We start from the raw sequence: 15234 nt of genomic DNA on the forward strand, positions 1-15234 counted from the left end.
AGTACATACGATATCGATGTCTTACATCAAAAACAACAAGAAAACATTGATGTTGCCATCAAATGTCGCCCGGGAAAGAAATAAAGAAAAACACAATTTTGTTTTATTAAGAGGTGCCTGTAGTTCCCATATTCTTAAATTTAGACTTGAAGGAAAGTACCAATGTCATCATTTTTGTGAAAAAACGAAACTTAAGTGAATACTCTTTTTTTTTTCCTATGTAATCCTAGAGATTAATCTATCAGCACCTGTTAATCAAACAAAGTGATCTCCCAGATCCAAAAGAATTGATTTGTGGACATCATGTTTGAGACTGATAACCTCTACAGTACAAATGATTATATAGGGTAAATAACATATCTGAAGATTGGGAAAAAATGAGTAAAATTGATAAAATGTGTCTGTACAATTTATTAAAGATAACAAGTACAGTAGGCAAGAAGAGCACAATATACTAGTATTTGCTGAACCAAATTTAAAAAAAACCCACACAATCTTAAGAACATCTAAAGAATGGACATTTTGTGGCTACAAATAAAGAAAAAAAAATATAATGTTACTGGTTTGGGAAAGAAAAATTGTGTCTGCCATATAAGACCACTACATGTAGTACAAGAAATACTTGGAAGCAAAATATCAATAAACTTTATAATGAATTTAATAAATAAATAAAGTATTATTGTTTGGCAGTTATCACACTTATACATTTGCATGCATATTACTTATTTTACATGTAGTACACTTTAAATGATTTTAAGAAAAAAAATTTTTGTTTGGCATTTGTCACACCTAACAAAACATTTTCATGCACATTACTAAATGTTACATGTAGTACACTTAAAATGATTTTAAGAAAAGGACATTTTTTTGGTATTTGTCACACCTAACAATACATTTTCATGCACATTATTTATTGTAACTTGTAGTACAAGAAATAAGTACAATTAAAATAGAAATACACTTTACAATGTCAAGAAAAAGGCAATGTTGTTTGGTAGTTATCAAAATTATTCAACACATGCACATTACTTAATGTTTACAAATTTGTTGTCAATGATATCGGCTTCAAAAGAAATAGGTAGAAGACCAGATATCTGCTCCAAGAAGTCATCATTAGATGCAAGATTAATTTCTTGCTTAATGATGTCAGACAGTGTTGCTTTCCACACGGTGATCTTTTGGTTAGTTTTTTTCACAGGTGCTGTACAGTAGCTGAACTCTACAGGATTTTTTCTCCTGCTCCTCTTCCCTTCCACATGTCGGACATTTGTTATTTACCAATTTTTTGTCATAACAACCTAGAATAAATGAGGATAAGTATATATCAAGTACATGTACTAATACATCATGTGTAAGGGGCTTGGTGTTGTGGCCATTTTTAGACTAACCCCATCTCACCGAGAAGAGTTGCTTATGAAAATATAGGATAATTTTCTGATGGTGAATTTCTTGAACCCCAGCCTCCTTAACCAGGCCCCATGATCATGAAAGAAACTGAATTAAGTCAAATTTTCCATTGCCTGTAAAATGTTTATTAATTACTGAATTATTCTAAAAATTTCAAATAACAGCAATTCTATTATTTCAATAATGAAACATATTTTAATTTTGATCTACTTGACTTCTAAAATATTTAAGTACAACATGAAGATTTTGACTTTTGACTTGAGATGCTTCACGATCCTTGGGCCAGGACATTAATTAAATTGCAGTTGTTTTTGACATTTTTTTTGGGGGGGGGGGGGGTATGTATTAAAGGGAAAAAAAAACACGAAAACCTGAATAGGATCTTCCCTATTTTTTCTGTATCTTGTATAAGATAAGCCTTTAATACATTACAAGATGTTTTTTGGGGGGTGGGGTGGGGTATGTATTAAAGGAAAAAAAATCAAGAAATTCCCTATATTTTTCTGTATCTTGTATGAAAGTAAGATAAGTCTTTAATACATTACATGTATAAGATTTAGCTTAAAAATTGTCTTGCTTGATAATGTTTGTTTCAAAACGTGAGTAAATGTACCTCTGGATGGACAGCAGTGATAAACATCAAAATCCATTATATCTTAACTTGGATTTTAATGCTTTTTTAACCACACATGTCATCTGGGAGAAAGTCGTCATCATCCATTATGTCTGTTGGAGTAATGGAAATGCCTTCAACATCTTGGAACTGTAAAAGAAATTACTTCTGATGATTAAAACAAGAAATTGTGAGCCAATCCTCTCTAGTACTAACTACCCCCGCTGAGATGTGAATACTTGTCATTCAAGAGGAAGTTGACATTAGATAAGCAGAAAAAAAGTTGCACAAAGTGGATTTTAATTGTGAAACAAATGAAAGTTGAAGGGTCTGGTGAACTAATAATTTTGAGTAAAACATATTTTCAAAAAATACTCAATGGGATTAATGAAATAGCTTTTCTTCTTAAAATAAAATTTGTTCAGTTGTTATTAGCAACTTTTGCAGTGAATGTTTAAATCATTTGAACGTACCCTGCAAGTTGTGGCACGTGATGATGTAAGTTGCTGCTTTCCCATGTAAGTTTTCCGGTACAAGCCACTTATTTCAACGCCATCATCCACTTTAAAATTCATCTCAGCATTGTCCCCAAATAAGCAAACTTTTGCTGTTCCAGATGGGTCTTTAATGTTGAGTAATCTTACAGCTAAATTTTCTCGTCTATACTTTACTGGTGATGCCTACAAAATATATCATAATGCTTAAGGTGACTTACTGGTACAATTAATTTTGTTAATTCTGTACAAGTCAATTTTGTAAAGTTGATGTTCTGTGCCATTCCACTTCTTAATTAAATTTTCTAACCAATTAACATATTGCCAATAGTAACCTTTTTAAAATCTTGATACTTATGACTAAAATTAATAAAACACTGATATACATTTGTGGATATATTTTACATGTTTGATATGTTTAATTTATACCTGCACAATTTTCCCCGTGATTGTTGACCTTTCGTCACATGCAGTTGCTTCGTTCAGCTTTCTCTTTACACCTGTTACTGGTTGTTCCTCAGGTAAGAGTGGAATATCTTTCAGCATTTTTTCATTAACATCAACTCTTGAAGTGAATGCTACCAAACTGCTTGCAACAACCAAGTATCTTTTTTCACCTTTGTTGATAGTGTTTATAAACTTGTAGCATCTTCCAACAGAAATATTGTTGAACTTGTGTTTCTGGTAAACTCTTAAATTGTGAAACTTAGTTTTATCTGCACAGACCAAGTTGAAGAACATCATTTTGTCGCCATTATTTGTGTACTGTTGAAGCTCTTTTGACTTTTTTAGAACTTTGCACTGTAATGTTTCATTCTGCTCCTGTGTTAAATAAAGAGTATAATGCTTAATGATAAACAGATTTGAAATGACAATTTTCTATTCTTCTTTAAGAATATACATAAATATGCATCATATATATATTGTTGAACAAAGCTCTGAATTTATGCTTCTGTGAATCATGTCTGAGTATATGAAAATTTCTGTAAATACAATAAACGTCAAATATTTCCGTCATACATGTACACTTCAACAACAAAAACTAAAATGCCACTGAATCTCTTATTCTGCAGAAAATGAATTATCATTTATTTTTTCAATTTTCAACTTTTAAGATTAAAAAATGGCCAATTGTAAAATGTACTGTTTACAAAGAAACTGTATTTAATTTGTGTATCTCAGAAAAAAATCATTCAATACACAGAAATTGTCTCCTGAAACACAATTGGAAATGAATATTTATGTAAATATTTTTTTCAAAATCAAATTTTACCAGTTACTAGTTTGGTAACAAATTTGAATCATATGACATAATTTCAAGAGAAATGAATTGGTTCATACATTATCCATTGCAATCTTAAATTATAAGCTGCACCACTATAATTAGCCAGTTTGTAATTTGTATAATTTTGCATGGTCACTACTGAATGAACTTCTAAAACTAACACATTTCTGTTATTGGTAGTAAAGATAGAACAACAATCTGAGAAAATATCGGTTGTCAAAGGTTAGAATTTCAAACACACATGTAACTGGAAATTCAATAAAAGTTCAGTGCAATTTTTAACAATAGGGAAAAGAAGTTACTTTCTGTGACTGAATTTACGTAAACGATCATATTCTTCAAGAACTTTATCATAAGGCAAAACTACTTTCGGGTCAAAAGAAATTATTCCAAGACCATCCACTTAAAGCTACATATGCCATTCCTCGTTCAAATACATCTGGTCCAATATCAACACAGATTTTGTCCAGTGACATTCCTTGAACCTTATGTATAGTGCATGCAAAACACAAAATGATTGGAAATTGCACTCTTACTATGTGTCGTCCATGGATGATAAATTGATGGTGTAGTTATTCAATTGGTATTGCATTGGTCCTTTGTGAGAGTTGTTGTGTAGCATTACTATGATTGTTAATCTGATTATCAAAAAGCACATTTACTGATACAATTTTACCACTTCGAGATCTAGTGAAAGATTCTACATAGCCCATGGCACCACTGACCAAACCGTTTTGTGTATTAAGATTCCTGATCAACATGACTCTTCAATTAATGGAAAGCTTAACACATGATGGTAAACCACCAGCAGCATTGTCATCTTGTGGTATGAAAAAATTAGGAACATCATTTCCTGCATTTGGATCATTTGATGCAAAGTAGTGGGTTGCATGCAATGTTTCAATATTGTTACTCAGCAAATTTTGCCTAAATTCATTGTAGGAATTTACTTTTGCTCTAGTTGGAAAAACCTTCAAAGCAGTCTCATATCCACTTGAATTAGGATTGATTAATCTTTTTTTTTAATAAAGAGATATCTCTATTTGTCAACATACCAACTCTAGCTCTATTTCACAAAGAGGCATAAAGATTGTCATCTCGTTGACGCATGTTTTCCTTCAGAAAAATTGGCTTAAATAATTCCCACAATATGGTGTTTTCAAATACAAAAGATGCTTTCACAGGTCGGAGCTGAAAAAAAATAACCAATAGCTATTACGTTTAATCCCCCAAAGGGTAATTCACATTGCTTAATATCACTTAATCTTCTACTGATATAAGTGAGCATAGTGCTAATGATCATACTAATTTCATCTATAATTAGTTTATGAATAGTGACATACATATTTCTCAGCTTTGACAAACAAAAGGGTGATAATGGTTGATATTCTCCATAATTAGATACTGGAATCTTAAATGCAGAATGTATTGTTTGACCAACAATGACATTAGCAGCAGTACCAGTAGGTGCACAAACCAAAACAGGTTTAGCCCCAGGAATGCGAGATGGGTTAAGTTCTAAAAATGTAATTATTACTTTCGATAAAAAAGATTTACCAGTGCCGGCACCACCAGTTATAAATAAATGAAATGAATTTTTCTGATTTGTTTGAAAATGATTTTTAATCATATTAAGAGAAAATAATTGAGTCTCTGACAACGTACCAACACATGCTTCATATTCCGCAGATGACATTAAGCACTGTAAAGAATGCATATGCAATTGTTCTTGTGAAGTAAATGGTAAATATGATGTAGCTGAGCTATCAGTTTGTGAAACATGCGACACTTCACTTATTTCATATGAACACAAACTTTCAAAAGACTGTATTCTAGTGCTATTTTCTTGCAAGTGAAAATCAATCTGGCTGTTTTCTAGTTCCTGTTCACACATTTGTATACGACGCATAATAGTTTCTATTTTTTCAACAAATGAAAGTCTTTTCATAAGGAACAGAAACATCAAAAAGATGTCGTTTAGCAACAAATGCTTCTTTAGCACTTGGGAAATCACGAGTCAATTCCTTTTCATCCCGATGAGGAAGTAACATCAGTAGTAAACTGTAATAGTAATCATCACTGTGGAGTGGCAAGTTTGTACATCTTATTATGTTTGGATTTTTTTGGGGTCTCATGTATATATCATACTTTTGAATGTAAATTCTTTCACTTGCATTTGTGCGCGAGTTCTCTTTTAAGGGTGAGTTTTAACATATAATGATGCAAATATAAAATATGACATTGCTTCAATACTTGAAGGCCTATTCTGATAATAATCTAACATATTGGAATGAAATATATCAGTGCTATTATTGTCAAGCAATGCTATTTCTTGAGCTCCTTTGAGAAGTCGAAATCCTTTTTCTGGTAATCTAGTATTTAAATTTACAAAGGAGCGGCTAGTGTGAAGCAAGTTTAAATCACCTAGACGATATGCCGCCTCTTACGAGCTAAGACGACGGTGCTTAAGAACACATAACCCAATTTGTAATAATTTTTTGTTCTTTTCCAAATCTGGATTTTGTTTAAATACATTAAGAATCAGGTTGCCTAATGCAGATTTTAAATCCTCGGACTCAGACTTGCACAAATAACTGCAGACATAGTATGCTACTCCCTCTGCATTACAGACAAGTTGGACATCCATATTAGCACGCCAATGCCGTAATACAACAGGATTATATGGATTAATCATGGTAGACTGATCATTCCTTCTAAGAACATAAAATTTACCTTTGTTTGATTTAGACATGTCTATATTTTGGACAATTTTTGTATCGGGTGATACTGGATGTGGAAAGTGAAACCTACATCTTGTTAGTCGATTCTGGCAATAAGAAGTATGAGAGTGTTTGATACTTAGTCACATACTTACACAATTCTGAATCATTTTTTTTGAACATTTGCATGAATTATTTTATCAATATATCTCAGAAAAAATTGTTTATTATTTTCTGTAACTTCTGTTGGAAAATCTTTCAACCATAAAAACATATGCATGTGGGGACTTCCTCTATTCTGGAATTCTATTCTACCAAAATAATTTTGAATCTGTCCAAATGGCTGTCCTCTCCCTAATATCACATCATTCAACAAATATACGAAACGACGATTAAAACACAAAGCTGTCATCAATGGATCATCCTTCATAAATGATGAGAAACTTCCATGTCTGAATGCTTCCTCATAGGTCAAGTTTTTAAGGCACATTCCAAGTTCAGTCCAATGATTGTCATCAGCAAAGTCAAAAATATTGTAGGGGGTCCAAGACATCGAACCATTGACAGTAAATTATAAAGTGCATTTTTGAAGTAAGCAATAGTCCCTTTTATGTTCTTCATGAACCATTTTCATTTCTTTGATGTGAATCAAAAATTGCATACCTATCATTTTTAAGATCACAAACAATGGAAATTGTCAGTCCCCAAGATGTAATCATTAAGTAAGGACTTATAATTGACGCCTGATACATGGAATTTTCTAGAGTATTTTGTCCGAATTCATATTCATTATTACTACCTATTCTACCGAAAAAAATATCGGTTTGAATCTCGTAATTGGGAGAGTGCATACTATGTGGCATCCAATCTGGAAGAGAACTTGGTAAATCATTGTGTGTCAGATATCCTGAAACACCCCGTACTCTGGCAATATATGCGTACAACGAAGTGCCTTCATTCACTAGATTATCTATATCACTGGGGGTAACTTCGTCTACCCATGTTAGTGGGCGATCTCTCGACATGCCACTTAAGACTACAAGAGCTAAAAAAGCAATAGCAGTGCATTGTATTCCATTGAAAGGACAAAACTTACCAATGCCTTGATGAATTCTACCCATTACATGTCTTACCATTTTGACTCCGTTGGTTTGACAGACTTCACCAAATTAATTTACCACCTACGACCTCGTTTTGCTGCCAAATTCTCCAGTGGAAATTCGTCTTGATCATCAAATCGCTTCAAATTGCGTGATAAAACATGATAGAAGCGTGCGTCTGTATGATTGAGACTATCAAGAAAAGTTAAGAAAAGCTTCAAATCGGATGAAAATCGAACAAAAAAAGACACCGTTTTAAACTTTATCATCTACTCGAGTAAATGTTGGCTGCATAAAATATTTATAAAAAATAAGACACACGTATCACCTATCATTAAAAATATATTTGCTTAATGAAATAAAACATAAAATATGTAACCATGGTAACGTGCGTTTTTATCCGCTAAGTAAAATCTAATGTTCTAAAAAAAAAAAAGGGGGGGGGAGCTATCGTTTTCTCGATAGTAAATTATGAGCAACTTTGTATATAACATAAGGAAATATATTTATTTTGGAAGATGTACTTCATGCAAGTAATTATATTGCGTATCTCGTAATTTATGAAGGGAAAGAACATTCCGATGTAAAATCTTTTTTAATGTACAGTTAACCTAAAATTCTGAATAACTACTCCCAACGTCAATCCCATACACGAACACTTAAACTTATATGTATAGAGCAGCCCGGTCCTCCGGGCTGCAATAAACGGTGTTAAGTACTAGTAAATGGTAGATCAAGGTGCTTTAAATTTACATCTAATTTACTTTGTTAACCATTTCCCCAGTAAGCTTTCAGATCTGAATCATACCCATCTAATTCTTTATTTAGAATATTTGCCCTTATTTGGGTCGGTAGTTATGTTTTTTGTTTGTTTTTTTTACGTCTTTGGGGTGGTGAAGTACTTTTGTATTTTGTGTGTTGTCCCCTACATGATTGACACGTGAGAAAGAATTACCATGGTGTGTTATTGCATTTTCCCCCTGGTTGAATGCAAAGCAGAAGCGGACTCTCCGGGCTTGCTTGCCACGAAAGGGCAGCCCATAATTATTGGGTTTGAAGGCCTGGGCAATACATTTCCCTCTCAGTTCTACTTTTGCCATGCCAGATCGACTGATTCCCTGAGTTTTCTGAAGGACTCATCATTTGCCCTCCATTTCTCTGATGAAGCTCATGCATTTCAGCAGGTGGGGGGTGCTCTGATGAGTTATTCTGATACTGATAAAAATCAGAAGGCGTCAGTCCATTGGATGACTGACATGGTTTTTTTTTTGCTTCAATGTATGCTTTACAATAATAACCCCCGGAGAAATGGACAGCATAAGAGGGTCTTCCTCTTGACCTGACCTGACAGCAGTAATCTCAGATCAAAGAATTCATTAGCCCAAACCTTTGATTTAATTCTTGAAGATACTGTCGCACCAATAGGAAATCCCTCCGTTACAGAAATTATATTTTCTGTGTTCATGGATTTTTTGCCTGTTGGCTCACCTGTACTGGAACTCAGCAATTGTTTCTATTGTGAATGGTGACATTGTTTACTTGTTGAGAAGAAGATGCCCGCTCTGGGTCCTTGGACTGCGTCTCTGACAGGTCTGACCCATTTGGTTGTGTATTTGGCTGATCCATACTCGTTGTTGTATAGCAAAGTACAAAACACGTGTAGAACACTAGATGGCTGAATCCGAACTCTTTTATTTCATTATTACGCAAAGTAATTACGTCACCTTAATGTCACTGTCCATAATTCCTGCTAATGCCCTAATCATATTATCAAAGTAATGTAAATTGAAATTAATTAACCATCAAGCATATAATTGACTTATTAATTCATTAAAGAAATTTGTTTAATTAGAATTATTCACATTGTGAGGATTTTTATGCCTCAAAACACAATTAACATAAATGCTAATTATTGATCACTCGGAAATTAATTGCTTCTTTGGTTTTCGATCGCGCACAGGGTAACGTCGTTCACGACGTGGTGGTGTTCAACAATTTGCTTTGGTACGACCTGAGGTTTGCCTCGTGTGGAACGGTCTGTGCTACTTGGAATTGCCAGTGTTCCAGGTGAAATGGTATTGTCTGTAAGTGGTGCAGAGTATATATCATTCGGAACCACTGTGTTAGGGTCTAAAGTGTCTGTAATTGTTCTCTCTGTCATGTTTTCCGACGTTTTCCTCATCTGATCCACATGACGACGCCACACTCCTCCATCTGTTTTGACTTGGTAAGTCAACGGTCCTAGACTGGCTATAACAGTAGCATGAATCCACGGTCCCCGGTAGTCCCATACCATGACGGATTGTCCATTGGTGAAAATGCTCAAGTTGGATCCTGTACGTATTGATAGTTTCATGTTGTCCTGTTTTTGTCGTACTCTGTCACTGGTGTCAGGTTTTAATAGATCCTAGCGTGTTCTTAGGTTACGTCAAATAAGTAATTTCGCAGGTGTCTCCCCTGTAGTAGCATGTGGAGTAATGCGATAAGTCATGAGGGAAGAGTTGATTTCTTTGTTAGTTACTTTGTAATACTTTAGAAACTCCTAATCAAGCGAGTCTATTTGTACGCGGATAATAGGGTGATGATGTCACATGTTCAACACCATTCTGTCGCAGAAAAGCCTTGAATTCATCTGCAATAAATTGTGGTCCGTTGTCGGAAACTAATGTTTTAGGTAGTCGAAGACGTGAAAAGATATTTCTGTTGCTGTAGATGTTCTGGAAGACATACGCACAACTTCCGGCCATTTTGAATGAGAGTCAACAGCAATGAAGTACATGCATCTTTAAAAGGGTCCAGCAAAGTGTACATGACTTCTCTCCCATGGTGAATTGGTCCATTCCCGAGGGTGTACAGGAGCAGGCTCCGGGTTTGGTAAGTAATGTTGACAATCTGTTACATAGTCTTGATATCAGTATCGATGTTTGTGTCCATCAAAGGCATGAAAGGAAAGGAAATATCTCCTCTTTAATAAAAAAAAATATTTTTTGTATTTAAGAGGGTTTGTTTCGTGCGAAAAATGGAGATAACGAACAGTATTCAAGCTCAAAAGTCCATTAAACATTACAAAATAGGTGCAGAGCAAACACGGACCTCCAAAACATCTGAGGTGGGATCGTGAATTACTCCTAGTGTTCTTTGTAGGTTTCTTTCGATTTGTTTGTATTGCTATCAATCTTTTCTCATTGTGTTGTTATAAATTTGAGTCTTGCTGAATTGAAAGGTTGACAATTTGAGTTTTTGTCAGGAATTGTTTGTTTCAGTGATCATTTGTAGTTTAAATATTATTTACCCTTAATCTTGTATGTATATTCGTACTATATTTTTTATTATGGGATTCACTTTTTGCAGAATTTTTATGGCTGCATTAGTTTTCTTAATGTCGAATAGAGCTTAAAAATCCCAATACTTGAGCCATTAGTAAATTTGCATGCATTTAAAAAAAAAAAGACGAAAATATGAACAAAATCTTTTATAAAAAATAAAATTCCGTGTAGTAAAAATGTACCATATGATGACTAAATTATAAAGTTTCTTGCATGTTCAATCAGAATATATATGCAAAGAAGTCATTCAGCATTATTTTTAGTATTATGGTTTATTTATATAATAGTGTTGTACTTTGCATGCACTATGCCTAAATAGTAGTCAGGGTTTGACACATGGTGCACGAGCCGGAGGCGAGTGCACGATGTGTCAAACCCTGACTACTATTTAATAATAATAATAATAATAATAATACTTTATTTAGAGAAGGTAGCCTGATTAGTGTGACACACTATTCTTCCCCAGGACCTTCTAATTACAACAATATTACACATGTACATCAAAGTAGCAATTGAAATATAATACACAAACAATGTCACATGATAATAATGACAATCATAATAATAATAATAATAATAAACAAATATATTATGATGACAAATAAATTAATTTACATTTGTAAGATTTGACACAGTATACATATACAAAAGACATAAATCAGAGTAATGAAATTCTATTGTTGAAGATATACTTTTCTACATTTCGTTTAAAGACTGACAGAGTTGGTGCACATCTTAAATCTAAAGGCAAACTGTCCGAAATATGAACACCAGAATACTGGAGGGAATTTTTAAACAAATTAGTTCGGTGTTTTGGAAGGCGAAGGTCAAAATTAGATTCTGAACGTAAAGTGTAAGCATAAGAAGTTTGAAAAATAAATAAATCTTGCAGGTAAACAGGGCTCTGATTGTTAAATATTTTGTACCACAAGATACATTTGTGTAAAGTTACTAAATCAAAAACAGATAGCCAGCCTAATTTTTCAAATAATGCCTTAGATGGAGCATCAGGGGCAGCATCAAGAATAATTCTAGCGGCCCGTTTTTGGACCTTATGAATTCTCTCCAAGTAACTAGCTGGAGCATTACCCCAGACCGTCAGACAATAATTAATAGAAGGCAGTATAAAGGCATTGTAAAACAGTTTCTAGTTTTCAGAGGAAGAAATTTCTTGATTTTTCGCAAGGTATATAATTTATATGTTAAAGATTTGCAGACTGAGTCAACATGGTTGTGAAAATTTAGCGTTTGATCTATATGTACCCCAAGTAGTTTTTCTGTTTCAACATTGTCAAGGTGTTTGTCAGAGACATGTAAATTGAGATTTGGATTATTTAATTTCGATTTTCTTTGTTGAGTTCCCATCAGCTTGTTTTATCAACATTTAAAAGCATTTGATTTTCTAAACACCAATTTTCAATATTTACTAAGTCAGAATTTAGAGCTGTTTCAATACTCAATATATTTTTCTCATAAACATGCAGCGTTGCATCATCAGCAAACATATCAATTTTTGTATGACATATATGTAAGGGGAGGTCATTAATATACAACAAAAACAATAAGGGACCTAATATTGATCCCTGTGGTACTCCTGCTGTGACAGGTAAGACATCATCAGAAGATGTACCAATTTTAACGCATTGTGTCCTGTTATTCAGATACGAGTGAAACCACTTAATTGACAATTCATCAAATTTGTAATTCTTTAATTTATCTATAAGAATGTCATGACTCACTAAATCAAAAGCTTTGCTGAAATCCAAAAATGTTATGCCTATGAGATTACCTTGATCCATAGCATGCAACCAAGCATCAGTTAATTTAGTAAGTGCTGTTTGACAAGAGTGAAATTCTCTGAATCCAGATTGAGATTTTGTTATAAGATCAAAAGTTGAGGTGAAATCTCGCATTTGGTTTGCTATGTGCTTTTCAATTAGTTTAGATAATGTTGGTAGTATAGAAATGGGACGGTAGTTACCGGGGTCTGCTTTGTTGCCCTTTTTGTATACAGGGGTGACTTTTGCGCTTACTGATACTAGCATTAATTAAATGAGTGACCGATTTACCAATGATACTAGCTAATAGTTTTAGGAGACGAGGTCCTATGAAGTCAATGCCTGCCGATTTATTGACATCAAGCCCGTTCAACAAATTAACTACTTCATTTTCACTGATTGGTGTAAGGCTAAAAAAGTTTTCATTACCAAGTTTAGATTTTGTGAATTGTCTTAACAATTCTGGGTTAAATCTGCAGTTTGGAAGATTAAGTAAAAGTTTACTTGAAATTCCTGTAAAGTGTTCATTAAAGATATTAGCAATTTCTTGTGAATTGTTTGTTTCTGAGTCATTATGAATGATATGGGTAGGAGTAAAAGTTTTAGAATTAGATGCCAATTGATTAAGATATCCCCACATTTCTCTAGGATTTGAACTATCTTCAATGGCTGATCTGTAAAACAAAGTTTTTGCATTGTAAATCAAGAGTACAACTTTATTTCTCCATGCTCGGAAATTTTCAAAATCCCCCTTATAGTGGGAAAAATCTCGTAAATGTCTAGCTTCATTTATTTCCTTCGTTAGCCATTTTGGTCTAGTTTCACTTTTAACTCTTTTACATTTAACTTTGGCATGTCTGTCAAGGACATTATTAAACATTTTATAGAAAGTATCAAGAATGTCATTAGGATCATGTAATTTTGCAAGACTATCAAAATTTTCATTTTTTAAGTCAGACAGGAAATTGGATTCGTTAAAGTTTTTGAAATCACGATAAATAATTTCTATGTGTTTGTTTCTACGTTGCATGCAATTAGATTTCCGGGTTGCATAAATAGGGTAATGGTCAGATAAGGATATTGGGGGTACATTTACTTCACATATGTTATCTGATATGGTAGCATAAAAGTGATCAATGAGCGTACAAGAGGTGTTAGTAACTCAAGTGGGTGCATTTATTACTTGTGTTAGTCCAAATTCCTCTAAAGCAGATGTCCAGCATCGCGGGGGGTCTTTGAATAAATCAATGTTGAAGTCACCTGTAATAATAATTTCACTGTCGTCACAACAGGAGGCGAGGTTTATCTCCCTTGCAAAATCCTCTACCCAGCAGGAGTGGGCAGATGGTGGACGGTAGACAGAGCAGTAAAAAATAGGTTTAGAATTTTTAAGATTGATTTCTAGCCAAATAGTTTCAATATTACTTACTTCAAAATCTGATCTACGTTTATAAGTAATATCATTTGAAATATACATAACAATTCCCCCACCTGACTTAAAACGTCTATCCTTTCTCTCAAAAGCAAATCCACTAATATCTAAACCCGAGTCACAGAAATTATCATTTAAGAATGTTTCATAGAGCCCTACAATATCAAGAGAATGTTTGTCTTGAAGCAACAATTTGATTTCGTCAATTTTGGGTATTAGATGACATACATTTAAGTTTCCAAAACGTAAACCTCTTTTAAACAGTCCAAATCCAGAAACATTACTTTGTGTGCATGTCTTTTTGGGTGAATTTTCTTTCTGAATTAAATTATTCTGAGGACTTATCTGTGTAACATTCTTAGTAAGGCTAATTTTTTGTACCCCTTCATGAACACTAATATTAAACATGTTTTTGTTTTGAGCATTTGAACACTTATTGAGCATTTTAGGGGTGTACAAGCAGTGTTCACATGTACAATTAACATTGTTACATTCATCACATAAATTATTTAGCACAGAGTAAATATTGTTATTTACAGGGGACAAAAGTGTATTTGAGACAATAAGGTCGGAATCTTCACGATTTTGTTCTTCGGCATTTCTTTCATTGCCGATTTCCTAAAAGGAACAAAACTTTTGCTTATGTCCCATTTTACCACAATGCCAACACGATACTTTTTTCCCATGTCGACAGTTCAGAGTAGAGTGGCCCTCTTCTCCACAATAGAAACAAAAACACTTCCTTACTGCAAATGAATCGGTATGAACACTTTTCCTTTTGTTTAAGAATATGAACATACTGGTTTATGTTTTTTAGTAATTCAGCTGTGCCTTTATCAGACAAATGAATGCCATCTTTCCAATAGAGCTCGTTTGCTTGATTTTTTTGGAAAGACTTACTCATCGGGATAAGAGTAGCTCCGTATTCTTTGCACACACATTGAATAATCTCATTTACCACACTTACATCTGCATCCCTACGTGGCAAGACTTCGGAGAGGTACACTTGCATTCCTGGGTGCCGTTTTTGTAGATCACAAATAATTTCCACGAAGTCGTTTTCAGTTGCTTCCGGATCG

General features: G+C 33.7%; 1 pseudogene; it reads right to left on the reverse strand.

Annotated features, from left to right (window-relative positions):
• Positions 1 to 878: 878 nt before the first annotated feature.
• Positions 879 to 3634, reverse strand: LOC133180534 (uncharacterized; annotated as a pseudogene).
• Between the last annotated feature and the right edge of the window lie 11600 nt (positions 3635 to 15234).

Source organism: Saccostrea echinata, unplaced genomic scaffold (genome assembly GCF_033153115.1).
Source record: "Saccostrea echinata isolate AGI-Se365-2 ecotype Australia unplaced genomic scaffold, CSIRO_AGI_Sech_v1 ptg000006l, whole genome shotgun sequence".
NCBI lineage: Eukaryota > Metazoa > Mollusca > Bivalvia > Ostreida > Ostreidae > Saccostrea > Saccostrea echinata.